Below are 17,595 nucleotides of genomic sequence, written 5' to 3' on the forward strand. Positions count from 1 at the left end.
AGTAGCAACTAAAAACACCTGGTTCCTGAAAATGCTATGAAAGAAGAAATGTAATATCCACAATTTTGCTTGTTCCCAGGGCCCTCCAGCTGGGCCTGTGGAAACTATGAGAGCTCTGAATTTAACATCTCAGTCACCTTTCATTCTCCATCCTGGAACATACATGAAACACCCCAAAACAGGGCACAGCCCCAAAGCCCTGCATTCAAAGGCTGCAACTGAGGAGTCAGAGTTTCACAGTATCTGCTACCAAGCCTATGCAATATGAAAATCTGAAGAAGAGCAGACCAATTAGCATTCATCACTACTACCATATGTGGATGACTCACACTGAGGCCATACACACAGCAGTGACCTCAAAGAGGACGGGATCTGGGCTACAGTGATTGATGCTCCAGTCTGTGCAGCTGATTGCTGTAATTCTTCATTCATTAAGCAAATTGTTTGGCCAATAAGACACTATTATTATTTCAAACACCTATCATGCTCTGACAGCCCACTGCCTGAGTGATGCTAAGTGACTCATTGGACAAGCTCAAGCGTAACTAGTTAAAGCTCACACAGCTCAAGAGTTCAAACAGAATAAAGCACTAGCACTGACAGAGCTTCCTTGGATTACTTTAGATTTGAAAGTCTTTTATCCAGTAATTCATACTGCTGATAAACACTTTATAGACTGGCTTAATTCGAGCAAAAACCAACATACTGCTACAGGGCTCTAGACTAACTTTTTGCCATGGACGCACCGGTACGCCTAACTTTAAAAATTTAGGCATACCGGCACAAAAGTTAGGCGCACTCAAATTTTTCAACCGCATCGCTTAACACCGCAGTTTTACATGTGCACTTTCTTTGGGGGGGAAGTCCATACAGACAATATTCATTTCTAAATTATTAACTAACAAACCTGTGCTTAAATTGCTTTTTCAATATTGCAGAAAATGTTAAACTTAATCATCATCTTGGCCTCCTCTGATGACCTGTTTGCTGCTGCCTGCTGCTGAAAGGCAGTGGGGAGAGGGGACAATTGGGCAGTGCATTTATTGCAGCATATAATGTGTTTCCTGGATACACTGTGCTTTTTCAGCATTCAAAGATTGATGGCACCGTGTCGGAGCTGGCTATGAATTTCAGATGGATCAGTCCTTAACTTAACACAAAAGTTATCAATAGTTCTTTTTATCTTTTCTTATTACCTACAGCTACATACACTTCTGTCAGGCCTAGGCTGCTCACTAGGGCTGGGTATCATCACTGATTTCTATAATCCATTCGATTCCGGTTCTCAAAGTCCTGATTCGATTCAATTTAGCCTCAGACAGTCAGAAATATTATAATTCTGATCATTTATCAGTACTGATACACATGAGACTTCATCAGAATTGTGAACATCACAGCAGATGCCTTTGTGTGAAAGTAACTGAGAATAAAACACAGAAAAACATGAAGGAGATTTTTCTGGTCTGGCGTTTTATAGCAGATAACCTTAAAAATATTCTGCAATTTTGCATAATTTTAAGAAGTTTAAATTTCTTCAGTATTGAACAGCAGAAATTAGGCTTTCTTGTCCGAGGTCATTTAAGTGAAAACAAAGAAAAAGAAAAGAAAAAGACAGCAGCTGACAGCGCTGTAAACAACGGTAGACTGGTGGGTAATAAGCGAATGGATAATGCAGAAAACAGAGATTTGAGATGGGAAACTGTTCTTGATGTACAGAGAGAGAGAGAGAGAGCTGTGCATGAAGTGTGATTTTTATCGTGGTGGAAGCAAAACAGCAAAAGTCAGAGGGAATTCATGACGACATTGATCAAATGTGAAGCGTAGTTTGCTGCTTCTTTTGCTGCTGGCTCGGCGAAATTTGGTTGGAGAGACAAAACCTGCAGCTCAGAATCTAGCGCAAAAAAGACGGAAACACAGCGCGGACCCGACGCATCAGAATCGCTAAGCTCCGACAGCGTGTCCGTGTTCGGGCCGTGGGGTGAGAAAGCCGAGAAAGACAAAGCTGATTCTGATGCGTCGGGTCCGCTCTGTGTTTATGTCTTTGTGTGGAATCTGTTAATGAATTGATATCGCTTTATTCAAGCTACTCACCTCTCTCTTCCACCTGCACTTTCAACTGGACCACGGCCAATCAGAGAGGTCCCGCCCCTGACTATCTCTGATTGGTTTAGTCCACGATAGGGGCATAATGTGTGTCTGTTGTTGACCACAGGGAGAGTTGCAGAGATTTTTTTTTTTTTTTTGTTACCCAAAAATATTATTTTTTAGTCACACCACTGAAAAATTTGGTCGCATTTGTGACCAAATTGGTCGCACTCTAGAGACCTGTGCTAAGTCTTCTGAGCAGATCCTGCTCCTTTTGGCGCTGATGTTTCACGGAAACCGAAAGTGACACATAAAAATATGTAAAAGTATGTAAAGTACTTGCAAAAGTATTCGGCCCCCTTGAACTTTTCCACATTTTGTCACATTACAGCCACAAACATGAATCAATTTTATTGGAATTCCACGTGAAAGACCAATACAAAGTGGTGTACACTTGAGAAGTGGAATGAAAAACATACATGATTCCAAACATTTTTTACAAATAAATAACTGAAAAGTGGGTATACCATTATATCGGTATACCATTCACGGTATACCGGTATAATGTTAGGCAATGCTAACAAAATGAAATAACTCGATAGAATATGGGTAAAACACGCATGCGAAGTGCCTCTGTTTTCATACGCACATGGCGGAAAAAGCACTAATAAAGTTGTGGAGTTGTGAAGTATTTTGTCTTGCATCTATTATGTCGTCAGTTATATCGTTATCGTAAATTTTCAAATATGTATCGTGATAAATATTTTTGGCCATATTGCCCTGCCCTAATTCAAACGACCTGAAAACTACTTAAAGTCTGTTATAAAATCTGGGTTTTAAAAGAATCAGCAACCACCACTTTTGCCTTCACTGAACTCTCCCATAGGATTCAGTGAGTCTCTCACTCTATAATAATGCCATTGACACAGTTAATGTTAGTCCGGTTTAAAAATCATCTGAATAAACAGTTGTTTTCTATGGCTTTGTCATGGTTTTATACCATTCTTTGTTCCCTCCTTTGTTCTTCTAAAATCTGAAAAAAAAATCCATACACATGTCCACAAAGTGTTGCCCTATAGAAACATATGAACATGTTACCAGCATTGACTGTAGAAAACATGAACGACGCGACAGCGCCCCAAAAATGAAGCCAAAACGTCTCTATCGCCCCCTGGTGTCTGGCTGCAGTATAGGTCATAAACCCCGCCTCCTCCATGTTAGCGGATGGGACTGGGGTCAGACTAAAATAAATTAATTCTCCTTAGATAATTTTTTTCCAAAGATTCTTTCTTTTGTTATCAATAGTTCTCATCATGCTGATTGATGTCCAAGGGGTCTCCTTTCCCATAAGTTTGATTCTAATTCCTACAGCGGCGATGTTAAATTGGGGTGAAACGTCATCATAACAGCTTTGACTGGCAGCTGCAGTCACGGAGAAACTTGCGTATCTCTGTTCGGGAATAGCAGATAGAGCGTAGGCTCTGAGAGGAGGGCCAGCGTTTATGTTACAAAGACACGACGGACTGTTTTAACGACATCCTGAGGTGCTCTTCAGTAAACTGGACTACCCGACAGAAGGACCCGAGGCCCCGCTGCACTTTTTCGGTAAGTTAAACGTGTTTGCAAGCTAATCCGTAACTACGGTCCTTAGCTAGGTCCTGAGACCTAGCTAGCTAAAATGAGCACTCGGCTTTCAGGGTTCGTTTAGCTAATCTGTGCAGGTGAATGAATTTACTAAAGAAATCAAGAGAAACGCCCCGGGCTACTCAGTCACTAATTACTGTTACTGTACTTTTATTACAAGTATTATACTGTAAAATCCAACAGGCTGCACCCTGCTGCAGCTCCTGTGCAGAGCTGAATATTAAATATGTGCAAACAGCATGTTTTCAGGCTCTTGCCACATCTGTAAAGACAGTAACATCTTTTTTAAAAGCTTGTACTTCAGTAACTCCTCATTAATCAGGAACTATGGATTAAAGTACTGTAGTGTACTGTAATACTGAAAAAAATGTAAGAGAAGAACTTCAGATCCTGAATGTGTGAGGACAGAAGGATCAGCTTTATTTCAATTTTGAGGGATAAAATTTATATCTGAGTTTGATGGTTCTGTTCTCTCTGCCCTCAGATTCAGACCTCAGCACCACCCAGTGACAGCAGACAAATCATCCAACATGTTCACATGTTAACTGCAAAATGAACTGATGAAAACAGTACAAAGGTTAAAGTACCACATGTGCTGTAGTGAAAGCTGCAGCTTTATTGATAAAGTTAAAGACAAAAAAACAAAAGGATTAATCACTCGTGTAACTGTGTCACTATATATCAGCATTAACAGGATCTCAGTTTGGTGTTTCACAAAGCTGCTGATCTCAGACTTGCACAGCTTCCGTTTTAAACACTTGATGTACTCAGCTGCATGAAGAGCATATGAGATTTTCTCTAACACAATTAAATAAAACCTGATGAAGGTCAAACATCATCACTTGTATGTTGAACTACAAACTTGTCATCTGGAATTCTTTCACAGTGTTTTGCAGATAGTGTGTTATTTACTATAAAGTGATTCAGAGTTATTCATCCCAGAGTAACCAGAGAGGATCATATATTTTTAAATATATAAGTTTCTACAGGACTGAATATAATATCTTTATGTAAAAGTCCGGAGCCTCTGGAGAGTATCCGAGTATTTATAACATTAGACAAACCAAAGGTCTCCATCACAGTGTTCATGAAATACTGGGTTTATCCATCTCCTGGGGCGGGCCTACGGAGGAGTGCTGAAGATTTCCCTGTGAGGGAGCTGCTGGTGAAGATCATGAGTCCTGCTTGATCAATGCGATGAGCTTCAGTCTTCCTGGTGTTTCTTAAATGATGCCTCTTTCAGTGGGTCAACAGAACATCTGGCAGAGGACAGCTGTGATGAAAGAAAGAGAAGAAGTTTCTCCAAACCTCTGGACCCAGGAAACCCAGCTTGGCCTGGTGGTCACCCTCACTAGTTTCTCTCCAGGGTGAATGTAGCTGTTGATATAATATGGACTCTGTTATTAAATGAAAAGAACAAATTAGACTACATTACTGAAACGTTCTGCTGCTGTTTTTAAAGTTTCCATGTTACCAGGATGTAGAGGGCTCTGAAGATTTAAACAGTTTTAGATCCATTACACTCACAGTCTTATGTTAAAATTTCAAAGGACAGCATTATATTTTTGATATTAACAGTAACTCTGGGCTTCTGTAGAGTGTGCAGATGATCTCATCGCTGTCTAAAAATGGATAAAAAAAACCCATAAGTGCTGAATCCTTCAATAACACAGACTATTAAGAGTATTAGGTGTGTAGCATCGCTAACTAGCTACCAACAAGCCTCCAACAGGTGCGTATGCTAGCGGCTAATCTAACTAACGAATTAACAACAGAGTGATTTTAAAACTATAAGATGATAAGCTGTGTGTCTTTTTTTTTATAACAGTGACATGGTTGTATTTACCTTAATTAAACGAGTCGTCAGTCGTGGTAAACCAGCAAAAGAACTCGAGCAGCCGGGCTACGTAAAAAGTGTAGGGGGGCGTGTTTGCGGTCACGTCCAGCGGGTGTGTGGGCGGGAGCGTTACACAGTCGCTCCACCTCAAGTCACTACTGCGCAGACTCTGGCTCCAAATTTGCAAGATGGCAGCCTCCACAAGCGGGGTATTTTGGCTTCATTTTTGCACAATGGTAGGAGGCGGAGTCGCGTCGTCCATGTTTTCTACAGTCAATGGTTACCAGCATTGTATCACATAAAAGCTACACTGTACAGCAGTACATAAAAGCTACACAGTACAGCAGTAATGTAGTGGAAATGTGTTGAATATTGGAAGACTGTTCTATGATACTGGCGATACCTTTTAGCTGTCCCATTAGTGGCACAGTGTGCATGGTATAGTAGTACTGTAAGCTGAGAAAACACTGATGTGCAACATCAATGTTCTAGTTTAGACATTTGTGTGAGTCACTGAATGAGCAGATTAAACACACCACGTAACTTATTTTTATAACTTTCCCTCACTTTCTGTCAGTAAATCTGCTGCGATGCATGTGAACCTTGCGATCGCTGACATGATAGCAGGACAGACATAGCAGCTGGGACAGAGTTGTGTGTCCAAAGGCATCTGTGTGAAGTAATTACCTGCCGTATTTGTAGCGGTGTGTGTCAGTCTCCGCAGACTGCGATGGCTCTGGGGCAGCTCATCCTACTGTTGCTACCCTACAGTCTATGCACATGCACACGCTCCTGTGGAAACACACAGGCACACAGGATTAACACCACCCTGACGCCAGAAAGAAGCATCTTGTGAGTGCGTCTGCCTCTCAAGACAAGTTGCCGCACTTTCACACAAGCTGTTCGAGCGTGACTTGAACGTGCAAGCTACCAGTCAACACATGTTCCGGATTTCATGTCTTACCATTAAAGATTGATGGCGCATTCTCCCAGTTGGACTATCAAATCCAGAAAAGTTGCTCATTATAAAGCCCAGCTAAGCTAAGACTGTCTAACTGTATATTTCTGGTGAGTGCGCTGCCAGAAGCTCTTCTACTCATGCGAGCAAACTCCAGAAGCTTCTGAAAGGTTATCCCCTATCCTCCTAGGCAAGCCTTGTTCTACAGCTGAGCGAGCAGTCCACACTGTATGTGTCAACTTTTCAAGCAGATACCTAAGAGAAGAAAAGGACGAAGAGCAACAGGTTAGGTCAGGTTTTAAGAGGCTCACCCTTGTTGTTCTCAGAGGCCAGACCAACAGACATAAGGCAACGGAGTGCCAGTTAAGTTTGGGACTCTGTGGGTAACGGAGTGCGAGGGGACAGCGTGAGCACAGCACTCCAGAATGCCACAGATCGAGTTACAGAGTCAGTAAATATAGCAGGCGCCTATGACCTCCATGGATCACTCAACACTCACTGGCATTCCACTTTGCTCTTAAGGACTAGCATTGGGGCTGGCCGGCCAGCCAGGCTCATCCATGGGCATCTCTGGGTTTCTCAGTAACAGTAACTACATTTTATATGTGTGTGTGTGTAGCAAAATGAATAGATACTGTACACAACCCCAGTAAACTGATGGCTCTTAAATAGCACCTAATAGAGGGAGACTGCTCAATATTGTTGATACTGATACCAGAGTGAGTGGCTGTCATTTTAAAGTAAATTAAAATGACAGCCACTCACTCTGACCACATGTTTATATGACACTGGTATCCAGATAACAAAAAGCTAATACGTGAGCAGCAGAGGACTAAATGAAGTGGAGTATTTTGTAGTGTGTTGACGTACGTTTGCAGGACAATGGAAAAAGACAGACGCGGCTCTGTGAGGGGTGTAGCATTACATGACACTGACACTGAGATGAGATGGCGCTGGTACCGGAGCCAGGCTCGCTGCACTGCGGTGTGGGACTGAACGTGGCTCCTGAAGGGACCAATTTGATGCAAAATATGATGTACGCGCATTTCAAATGCCGCTCATTAATAGTGGGGGATGACGTGATTAGATAACCAGTCAGACCTCGGGAGCGTTGCTCGGTAATGGAAGAGGAGGCTTGCGGTGCTGTCCGTGAAGAGAGAGGGGGTGGTGGGGTGTTTAGGGTCGATAGACAGACCGAAAACTTGCCGTCCGAGTCCTCTGAACCCAGCGGAGGGGACGCACAAACTTAATACAGCGCGTATTAACTAACCTGGATTTTCATTTCGTCTGTATATAAGCACGTGACCACGCCGTATTGGTCAGTTAATTAGCTGTCTTGCTAGCTTACTCTAGTCAACAGTAACGGTGCAGTGTAGCCAAGACAGTATCAGTGTGTCAGAGTACCGCGCCAAACTGAACCGTGTAAGCTTATTAATGCAGCAAGAACGCAAATTTCACGTGTCATGACACAGTACTTCCAAACCTACTAGGGTAGTATTCTTCGCACACGTATATCCAATAGAAAAATTAAGACTTCATTTGACGAACTTTTAGAGTTTGTTCGGGGTTATCAGCCCTGCAGCATAGCTTCGGGCATTGTGCATTCTTGTTCTAAAACTTGAAAATATACTAAAAAAAAAGAAAGACAGCAGCTACGCTATCACAACTGATACTGAATATTTAACCGCCACGCCGTTACTTCTAAAATGAGCTAAATTGTTTTTAGTGCCGTTTATATGTTAATTTCCCTCGCAAAGCAAACTTAACATTGTCTGAGCTCGATGGGAGTTCGGTTTGTGCTTCTGTTTGTCTGAAAGAACAGCACCTATCAGGGTTATGGTGGTGTCAGGTAACTGCATACACTCACCCCACAATTGGAGAACATCCCGATCCAAACGGGCAGGGAAGCGCCACTCAAAAGTACCTCTGTGGTCACTTTTAGAGCATCACCATTAACATTAGACTGGAAACTTGCCCCCCAGGCGATTTAATCAAGAGTACGCTGGTATTCAGCCATATCCTCCTTCCAGTGCAGTTGTAGTTTCAGCAACCAAGTAACGGTTCTTTTCGCTTTAACGGTGACGTCAGTCGGTCAACGAAGCTTTTTTCTGATTGGTTCATATCTCTATTTGAGCGTCACTAGCTAACGCAGTGAACCGCCTCCTACACCGTCGTCATGGCAATGAACGTAAACATCAGAGATTTCTTTCATTGAAAAAAATGCCATGTTCAAGGGCGTCGAAGAGAGCTGGCGATACCACCCACCCGTGATTTAATCAAAAGTTAAATGCTATTCGGATAGCTTTCCAGTGGGTTTCCAACAAGTTCATTAGCCTAATGCAACTGAAGCCGTCACCTTATGATCAGAGCCCTTGAGTAAGTCAATGGCTCTGTCTATGATAGCTGAGGTGTGTTATGTAAAAGTACCCAGGAAACTGCGGTCATTTCTTGCCTTTTCTTTTCATAATGAGTGAACACGTGCTACTTTTTTATTGAGGTCATAGGGGTAATAATAAAAATTGATTTAAGTACGTAAATTCCATAAGTACAAACACACTTTAGTACCTACCTTGAAATGAAAAACAAAACCGTTATATACAGACAGTACTGGACATAAAATCTGTGAACTGCTTCAAGCTGATAGAAAGTCAATCAAAAATCAAATAGCCACTAATTACAACCAAGATTTGAGGAAGAGCATCTCTCAATGTATGTATTCAAGTATGCCTGACCTTGAAGCAGATGGGCTACAGCAGCAGAAGACCACACTGGGTGCAAACCCTTTCAGCTAAGAACTGAAAATTGAAGCTATAATTACCACTGACTCACCAATCAATCATCTCGGAGGATAGTCTGAAAAAGAGAAAATAGCCAGAGAGCTGAGCCTTTGAGCCTCCTTGGTGTGAGAGATCCGAAGAGAAGGGACAGACTGCTTTGAGCTGATAGAAAGGCAACCGAAAATAACCATTCATTACAACAAAGGTCTACAGAAGAGCATCTCTTGAAGCAGCAGGGCTACAGCAGCAGAAGACTACACTGGGTGCTACACCTGTCAGCTAAGAGCAAGGGTCTAAGGCTACAATTTTCAAAGGTGTACCAAAATTGGACAAGAGAAGACTGGAAAAACGTAGCCTGCTCTGAAGAGCCTCAATTTCAGCTGCAACGTATAGATGGTAGGGGCAGAATTTGGTGTAAGCAACATGAAAGCATGGATCCATCCCGCCTTGTACCATTCATTCAGGCTGCTGCTGGTGGTGTAAGGGTGTAGGGGATATTTTCTTGGCACACTTTAGTATCAACTGAGCATTTTGTCAATACCACAAGCAATCTCAGTGTTGTTAAGCACTATACAAATACAGGCCATTTACCATTTTGTTGCCGAGCATGTCCATCCCTTTATGACCACAGTGTACCATCTTCTGATGCTTGCTTCCAGTATGATAATGCCCCGTGTCACAAAGCTTCCAGCATCTATGCCACGAAGGATTAATGCAGTTCTGAAGGCAAAAGAGGGTCCAACCTGGTACTACTGTGTTCAATTAGTGTAAAGAAAAACACATAAATGGCACCAGATAACTATTCAACATATGCTGAATTATAAAACAGTGGTTTCTGGTATTCTGTATTGCTTTCAAAAAATTATTTGGTATTATTTCTTATTTAATATGATCCCCACTGGCTCAGCACATATGTAGACGTCATATATTCTGATGTCCTCTGGGTGTTTGCCTGAGTCCAGTCAGTGTGTCTTTTAAATGTGCATGGATCATTTTTTGACACTGATGAAGAATTAATTTAGTTTCATTTATAAAACTCTGGACTTTAATCTTTTAAAATAGATTTCAGAGTTTTCTGTCCTCATTTCTGCATGTTCAAAACATGAACTTGAATCCTTCCAATCATCATTGTTATCTTATTAAGTATAACAGAAAACAAAACTGGGCAACACTTCCTGAAGATTGATTAGAAAACCAGCAACAACACACTTTGAAACTTTAAAAACTTGCTTGTATCTTACTGAGTTTTCAGACTAAGGGGGGAAAAAAGCCCTCGAAAAAACCTCCACCCCCTTACTTTTCTGTCTTGTCTGGTTATTGTCCCAGAGAAAAGGAGGCTGTGTTGCTGCCGACTGAGATCACATTTATACGGAGTTGTAATTGCCATCTTGTGCTGGATTTGTTTCCCCCTGTTGGTCAATAGTAATTTGCACTGATTAGAGGTTTTCAGAAAGGAACAACCTCTTTTTCTCTTTGACACATGCCTGACAAAGACATGCATCAAAACCCAGCCTTTATATAACTGTCTCGAGAATCAAAGTATAGTAACTGTAGCCAGATAATGATAGATAATTCCACGTTAATATTTTTTTCTCCTGGTCTGGCTCTTAAAAATGCTGGGATGTGCTCACACTTACTCTTTTTTCTGGTAATCAAGTCAATTATAAAACATTCAGTGGTGGTATGGATTCATTAGTCATATTTTGGGAGTGAGAGTGAAAAAAAGATGGACTTAGAGTGAGTAATGCTCCTCTGGTTCATTCATTTTTTTTAAATTGTTGGGGAATAAATGAACATGGTCTAAACCAGGCCTCAAGGGCCGGTGTCATGCAGGTTTTAGCTGTGTCCTTGATCCAACAAAGCTGATTTAAATAGCTAAATTACCTCCTCAACATGTCTTGAGGTTCTCCAGAGGCCTGGTAATAAGTAGTCATTTGATTCAGGTGTGTTGACCCAGGGTGATATCTAAAACCTGCAGGACACCAGCCCTTGAGGCCTGGAGTTCCCCACTCCTGGTCTAAATAATAGCAGGGCATGTCCCCTGTGCCCCTAAGAATGGTCACTGGGATCACCTATCGATGAGGATTTGCCAGTAGATGTTGTATAATATTGTTTACTAAACTATTCCAAGTTGCTGCACTCTGGCAGCACATCAGGCTGGAGTATCTGTGTCTGCATCAAAGTGAGTCATAAAATCATACTGCGGTATAACCATGAAATCATATCATGAGATACAGTTAAAACCTTTGACATGGATCCAAAGTTGTTGCTGCTGTGAATGAAGAAACGGTGTCACACACTGAGAAGGGAAACTGCCATTTAATACCATTCAGTGACGCATTCTTCCCTGCATTACTAAGACAGATGACTCATTCTGATCCACTTAAGACTTCCTATAGGCTCCTACAAAACAAGTTGTTATGCTTTAAATACCACAGATAGTTCCAAGTTACATATCGTCGAGTGTCTTGATGAGCTTAAATCAGGGGTGCCCAATCCCAGTCCTCGAGAGCTACTGTCCTGCAGCTTTTAGATGCATCCCTACTCCAACACAGCTGAATCAAATAGTTGGATTACCAATTCGGCATGCCATCAAGTCTGGCAAAGGCCTGATAACGAGCCATTCATTTGATTCAGGTGTGCTGGAACAAGGACGCATCTAAAAGCTGCAGGGCAGTAGCTCTCGAGGACTGGGATTGGGCACCCCTGGCTTAAATACTGGCGCTCTAGAGTGGGCGGGAACAAACCAACAAAGAATCTGTGACACTATAATCAAAGCCCCAATCTGAGATCCAGGTGAGCTGTGCACTACTTTTGGAGGCAGGTGATGACTCAAGCAGTGAGCTTACTATTATGTCAAATGTCTATTTTGTTTTCACAGGTTTCCATTCAAACATGGATGTGCTGTAATTAAACCTGCCACATGTCTGGCGTCACGTGTTGACTTTTTAACTAAGCAAAGCAAATCCAGATGCTTATTTTCTCCATTTCAGCAGGCAATGTAGGTAAGACCACCTTACATATGCTGTGGTGTTTTTGTGTGTTAAAATGGTATATTCTCTGTTAAAGAGTTTAGTATTATATGTGGTCAGATGATCAACATTATTCAATAAAGAACAAAACACTGTAGGGAACAGATTAGGAAACCAAGAGCACAGTTAAAACCTGAGAGTATGGATTTACACATTTTCCCTCCCTCACCTGGACTTAGTAGGTGCTCTATACACTACCAATCACTTCTGACTTTGACTATTACACCTCTGAATAATAATTAATATTTTTTTATAATCTCATCTTTGATCATTGCTTTATTAGTTGTGAATCCCTGTTACAGAGAGGTACTGAAAATCAGTGATTATATTTTCAGTGACTTTAAGGGCTGTAAACTGGCTTAGCCAGTATTTTCAGTAAGCTGGGTTCCCAGTGTAGAAATGTTTAGCTTATTTTAGAGTTTAGACATGTAGGAATGTTTAATTTGTTTTAGAGTTTAGAAATGTGTTAAGATAGAATGTAGAATTATGGTAGAGACACTGACACTGCCCTCAATGTAATAAAGGCCTGATTGTGTCATGAGCTTAGAAGTAGATTTGTAACTGGATAACTGTGGTCTGGAGGGGAGATGGTATTTATGGCCCCTAGGAAGAGACACACACCCACAGTGTTTTAACTGATATACTCCCACACCTATATGCACACTCACTCACGTGCACTCACACATACACGCGGGTACACGCACACACAGGCACTCACGTGCTCGTGCACATAGACACAGACACAGAGTTTGCAGCACATTGTGGGGGTTTTATGATGGGGTCGCTCCTATAAAGCTGCCTGGAACTAACAAAGGGATGAAGATTGTTACAGAGGGACACCGGCCTTGTCTTCCCTTCTAGAAGTGCATGCTTAAATGAAGATGAATAAAGATGAATAAAGATTTTGTAAAAATAACTACTGAGTTCCGGTGCCATCTCTGGATCCCTCGACGAATAAAAGAACCGGGGTAAAACTGATTTCGTAACACCAGTAAATGACATTAAGAAAAAAATGTTCAACAATAAATTTACATCAACATTTAAAATCTGAGCACTTAAAAGCGGACCCATTATACACATACTTTTTATTCTTAGACTTTGCATAATCTATCTTATGCAATTCTTCAGTGCAGCACGAAAGTTCAACAAACTGTTTCAGCTTCTGTGTGTGTGTTTATATACGTTTATATACACATATATGTACATATACTAACACCCAGCACGCCCCTACGGGCGGTTTATCCTTCAAGCTCGGGTCCTCTACCAGAGGCCTGGGAGCTTGAGGGTCCTGCGCAGTATCTTAGCTGTTCCCAGGACTGCGCTCTTCTGGACAGAGATCTCCGATGTTGTTCCCGGGATCTGCTGGAGCCACTTGCCTAGCTTGGGAGTCACCGCACCTAGTGCTGCGATTACCACGGGGATCACCGTTACCTTCACCCTCCACATCCTCTCGAGCTCTTCTCTGAGCCCTTGGTATTTCTCCAGCTTCTCGTGTTCCTTCTTCCTGATATTGCTGTCATTCGGAACTGCTACATCGATCACTACGGCCGTCTTCTTCTGTTTGTCTACCACCACTATGTCCGGTTGGTTAGCCACCACCATTTTGTCCGTCTGCATCTGGAAGTCCCACAGGATCTTAGCTCGGTCATTCTCCATCATCCTTGGGGGCATCTCCCATTTTGACCTCGGGACTTCCAGGTTATACTCGGCACAGATGTTCCTGTACACTAAGCCGGCCACTTGGTTATGGCGTTCCATATATGCCTTGCCTGCTAGCATCTTGCACCCTGCTGTTATGTGCTGGATTGTCTCTGGGGCATCTTTACACAGCCTGCACCTGGGGTCTTGCCTGGTGTGACAGACCCCAGCCTCTATGGATCTTGTACTCAGAGCTTGTTCTTGTGCTGCCATGATTAGTGCCTCTGTGCTGTCTTTCAGTCCAGCTTTGTCCAGCCACTGGTAGGATTTCTGGATATCAGCCACCTCCTCTATCTGCCGGTGGTACATACCGTGCAGGGGCCTGTCCTTCCATGATGGTTCCTCGCCTTCCTCCTCTTTCTTGGGTTTCTGCTGCCTGAGGTATTCACTGAGCACGCTGTCAGTTGGGGCCATCTTCGTGATGTATTCATGGATGTTTCTTGTCTCATCCTGGACTGTGGTGCTGACACTCACCAGTCCCGGCCCCTTCCTTCCGCTTAGCGTACAGCCTCAGGGTGCTGGACTTGGGGTGAAACCCTCCATGCATGGTAAGGAGCTTTCTTGTCTTTATGTCAGTGGCTTCTATCTCCTCCTTTGGCCAGCCTATTACCCCAGCAGGGTACCTGATCACGGGCAGGGCGTAGGTGTTGATGGCCCGGATCTTGTTCTTACCGTTCAGCTGACTCCTCAGGACTTGCCTGACCCTCTGCAGGTACTTGGTGGTTGCAGCTTTCCTAGCGGCCTCTTCATGGTTCCCATTCGCTTGCGGGATCCCCAGGTACTTGTAACTGTCCTCTATGTCTGCAATGTTGCCTTCTGGTAGTTCAATTCCCTCAGTTCTGACTACCTTCCCTCTCCTTGATATATATATACATATATATACATATGTATATACATATGTATATATATACATATATATATATGTATATGTATATGTGTATGTATATATGTATGTATGTATATATTAGTGCTGTCAAGAGATTAAAAAAAAATAGAGATTAATTAATTATGATTTTTAATTAATTGATCTAATTAATCTCTTTTTTAATCTCACCTAAAAATAGCTGAGGAAAGCCCTCAACTTATTGTGGCAGACCAAAAGACTGATATATAACAAAGAAAGTGACTTTATAAAGTCATTTATTGTTTAACAAACGTTAAACAGATGCAACCATTTACATACTGTTGTATTCTTTTGTAAAATAAGTGGAAAAATAAATACAAATAAAATCAAATAAATTAAGTGCTGCAAGTTAGCACATCAGAGTTGCTCTTTTTCTGAGCAATACAGCACTGAAATTCCTCTGCTTCAGATAATGAAAAATAAAACTGACATTGCAGTGCTGCAAGTTAGCACATCAAAGTATTCTTCCATCAAAAAAAAGTGCTGAACATCAAGCAATCTATTCTAGTAGGCTACAAATGACACAGCAGCTATGCTGACCACATGTGTCTCATTTCTTCTTCCTCAGCCAGTCGCTAAGACACACCAGCCTGGTAACATTTTCTGGAAGCAAGGCTGCCCTTTTCTTTTGCACTATGTGGCCTGCAAGGCTAAAGAGTCTCTCACAGGGTACAGAGGTAGCTGGGAGGCCAGGTACTTTTGTGCTAGGACTGACAGCTTTTCATAGACTCCTGAGTGAGCATACCACCACTGCAGGGGACAGTCATCAATACTGATGCTGGGTTCTGCTCTGTAGCGCTGCAGCTCTCCAGACTCAATTCCATCTTCTGAGTCAGAGTCAGACCCCAGAAGGAGTTCGCTCCTCCTCTTCTTCTGAGCTGGTCCATCATCCTCTGTGGAGGGCTGGAGACTATCTGCTCTTCTGGGCTCTGCTGCCTGGAGCATATTCTCCAGAATGGTCCACACCTGAATGAATGAATGAATGAATGAATGAATGATTGTGATTAAAACTAAGTGCTTTTTTTTTTTATTTTATTTAATCTTGTAAAGAACTTTGTGTTCCATATAATAAATAAAAGTTTGATTTGATAATGAATTGGACTCATTAGTCCAGCTTAACCTTATTGTCCTACCTGTTCCCTCTTTTCTCTTGGAAGACATTTCAAATCCTTAAACCGTGGATCCAATGCTGTGGCCACCTCGAACCATATCTCGTTGCCATTAGCTCGTCGTGCTGCCAGATCCTTCTGGAAGGCATTCTTGAACTTCACCACGTAGGCAGGATCATCATCAGTAATGTCCATGACACGGTACAGATGGCGAAAAGCAGGCAGCACTACAGAGCAAGAGGCGTAGGCCTCACCACCCAGCAGCTCTGTCACATACCTGCAGAGGTGGAGAGGTTTGCTAAATAAACCTAGCTGGATTCATTTAAATCAAAGTGTAACTGATTCCCAATTTAATTGTCCTTAAAAGTTCCTTGTTATGTTCATTAATTTTGATTTTACACATGTAACAGTAGTTTATATAATTAAAATGGGAAGGTGTTTATTTGAACTTACTTGCATGGTTCAAGCAGGAGCTCCAGCCTCTGCAGTTTCGCCCACTCAGCTTCGGGTTGGCAAGACCAACCTGTGGTTCTGTTGGTCCAACGTAGCCTGGACAGCCTCTCGGTTACATAGGAGGCGTGAGACCATTGCTAGAGTCGAGTTCCACCTGGTGGGTACATCCTGTATAAGTTGATCGCTCTTCTTTCCGAAAGTGCTACTTGTTGTTGGTTAAGTTCTGTGGTACTCGCAGGGCTTTGTTTAAAATGACCAACAATCTTGCGGCACTTTGCCAGTACACCGACAAAACCACTGCTATCGAGACATACCGTGATGGTCCTCTGGAGAATGTGAGCATTGCAGGCGATGTGCTCATATGGAAGTGCTCTCATAGCAGCCAGCATGTTTGCTGCGCTGTCTGTGCCAATGGTGGATATCTTGTTTTCAATACCCCAGTCATTTGCTACCTTGAGGAACTGTTCGGGCGCATTTATCAGCAAAGTGCCTGGTTTCTGTTCTCATGACGGTCAGTGCAAATGAGTTGAGGTTCCACTCACTATCAATAAAGTGTCCAGTCACCCCAAAATAGCTGTGGTTGCCAGCTGAGGTCCAGTGATCTCCGGTTATAGCAACACAGTTGGGAGAATCCTCCGCCAAAATCTCAAGTTTGTTTTTCTTTTCGCCGTCGTACATTTTGCTGATTTTGGTCGTTACTGTAGTCCTGCACGGCGGCTTGTATGACGGGTCATTGGACGCAATTTGCAACACCTCTGTCAATCCTTCGTCCTCTACTATATTTATCGGCCTACAGTTCATCGCTATCCACTTGGCAATAACATTAGTCAGCCTGTAGGTCGCAGACTTGCTCATACGAGGGGTATTCTCTAGTTTTGTTTGGCTAAAAGCTTTGCTCTGGCTTGCTATATTGCTAACGTCTTCACTGCTAGCTGTTGCTGCACTCGCGGCTGGGTGCTTTGCGTTGAGGTGATAGGCCAACCTTGAGCTGCTTCGGTGGTAAGCAAACTCCTTCTTACACTCTAGGCAGACCACTTTACCTTTGTCAATGGTGCCGTCGGGCGTTTATGAAATACAAATTTCCGTTCATTGGGCCAA

General features: G+C 42.5%; 1 protein-coding gene across 7 annotated transcripts in view; it reads right to left on the reverse strand.

Moving 5' to 3' along the window:
- The window catches only part of usp2a (ubiquitin specific peptidase 2a), a 105,834-nt gene extending 97,220 nt beyond the window's left edge, over positions 1-8,614 (reverse strand). For 2 of the 7 annotated variants that reach the window (XM_039622837.1, XM_039622839.1), the window contains exons 1-3: positions 8,392-8,614; positions 6,531-6,779; positions 6,254-6,358 (exon numbers count right to left, since the gene is read on the reverse strand). The gene's annotated coding sequence lies outside the window, so the exon portion shown is untranslated. Of the gene's footprint in view, positions 1-2,091; positions 2,130-6,253; positions 6,359-6,530; positions 6,780-6,835; positions 6,901-8,391 lie in introns of those variants that run through there. The other 5 variants (XM_039622838.1, XM_039622833.1, XM_039622834.1 and 2 more) reach the window with 5 other exon arrangements.
- Positions 8,615-17,595: the final 8,981 nt, after the last annotated feature.

This window comes from Oreochromis aureus, linkage group 14 (assembly GCF_013358895.1).
Source record: "Oreochromis aureus strain Israel breed Guangdong linkage group 14, ZZ_aureus, whole genome shotgun sequence".
NCBI lineage: Eukaryota > Metazoa > Chordata > Actinopteri > Cichliformes > Cichlidae > Oreochromis > Oreochromis aureus.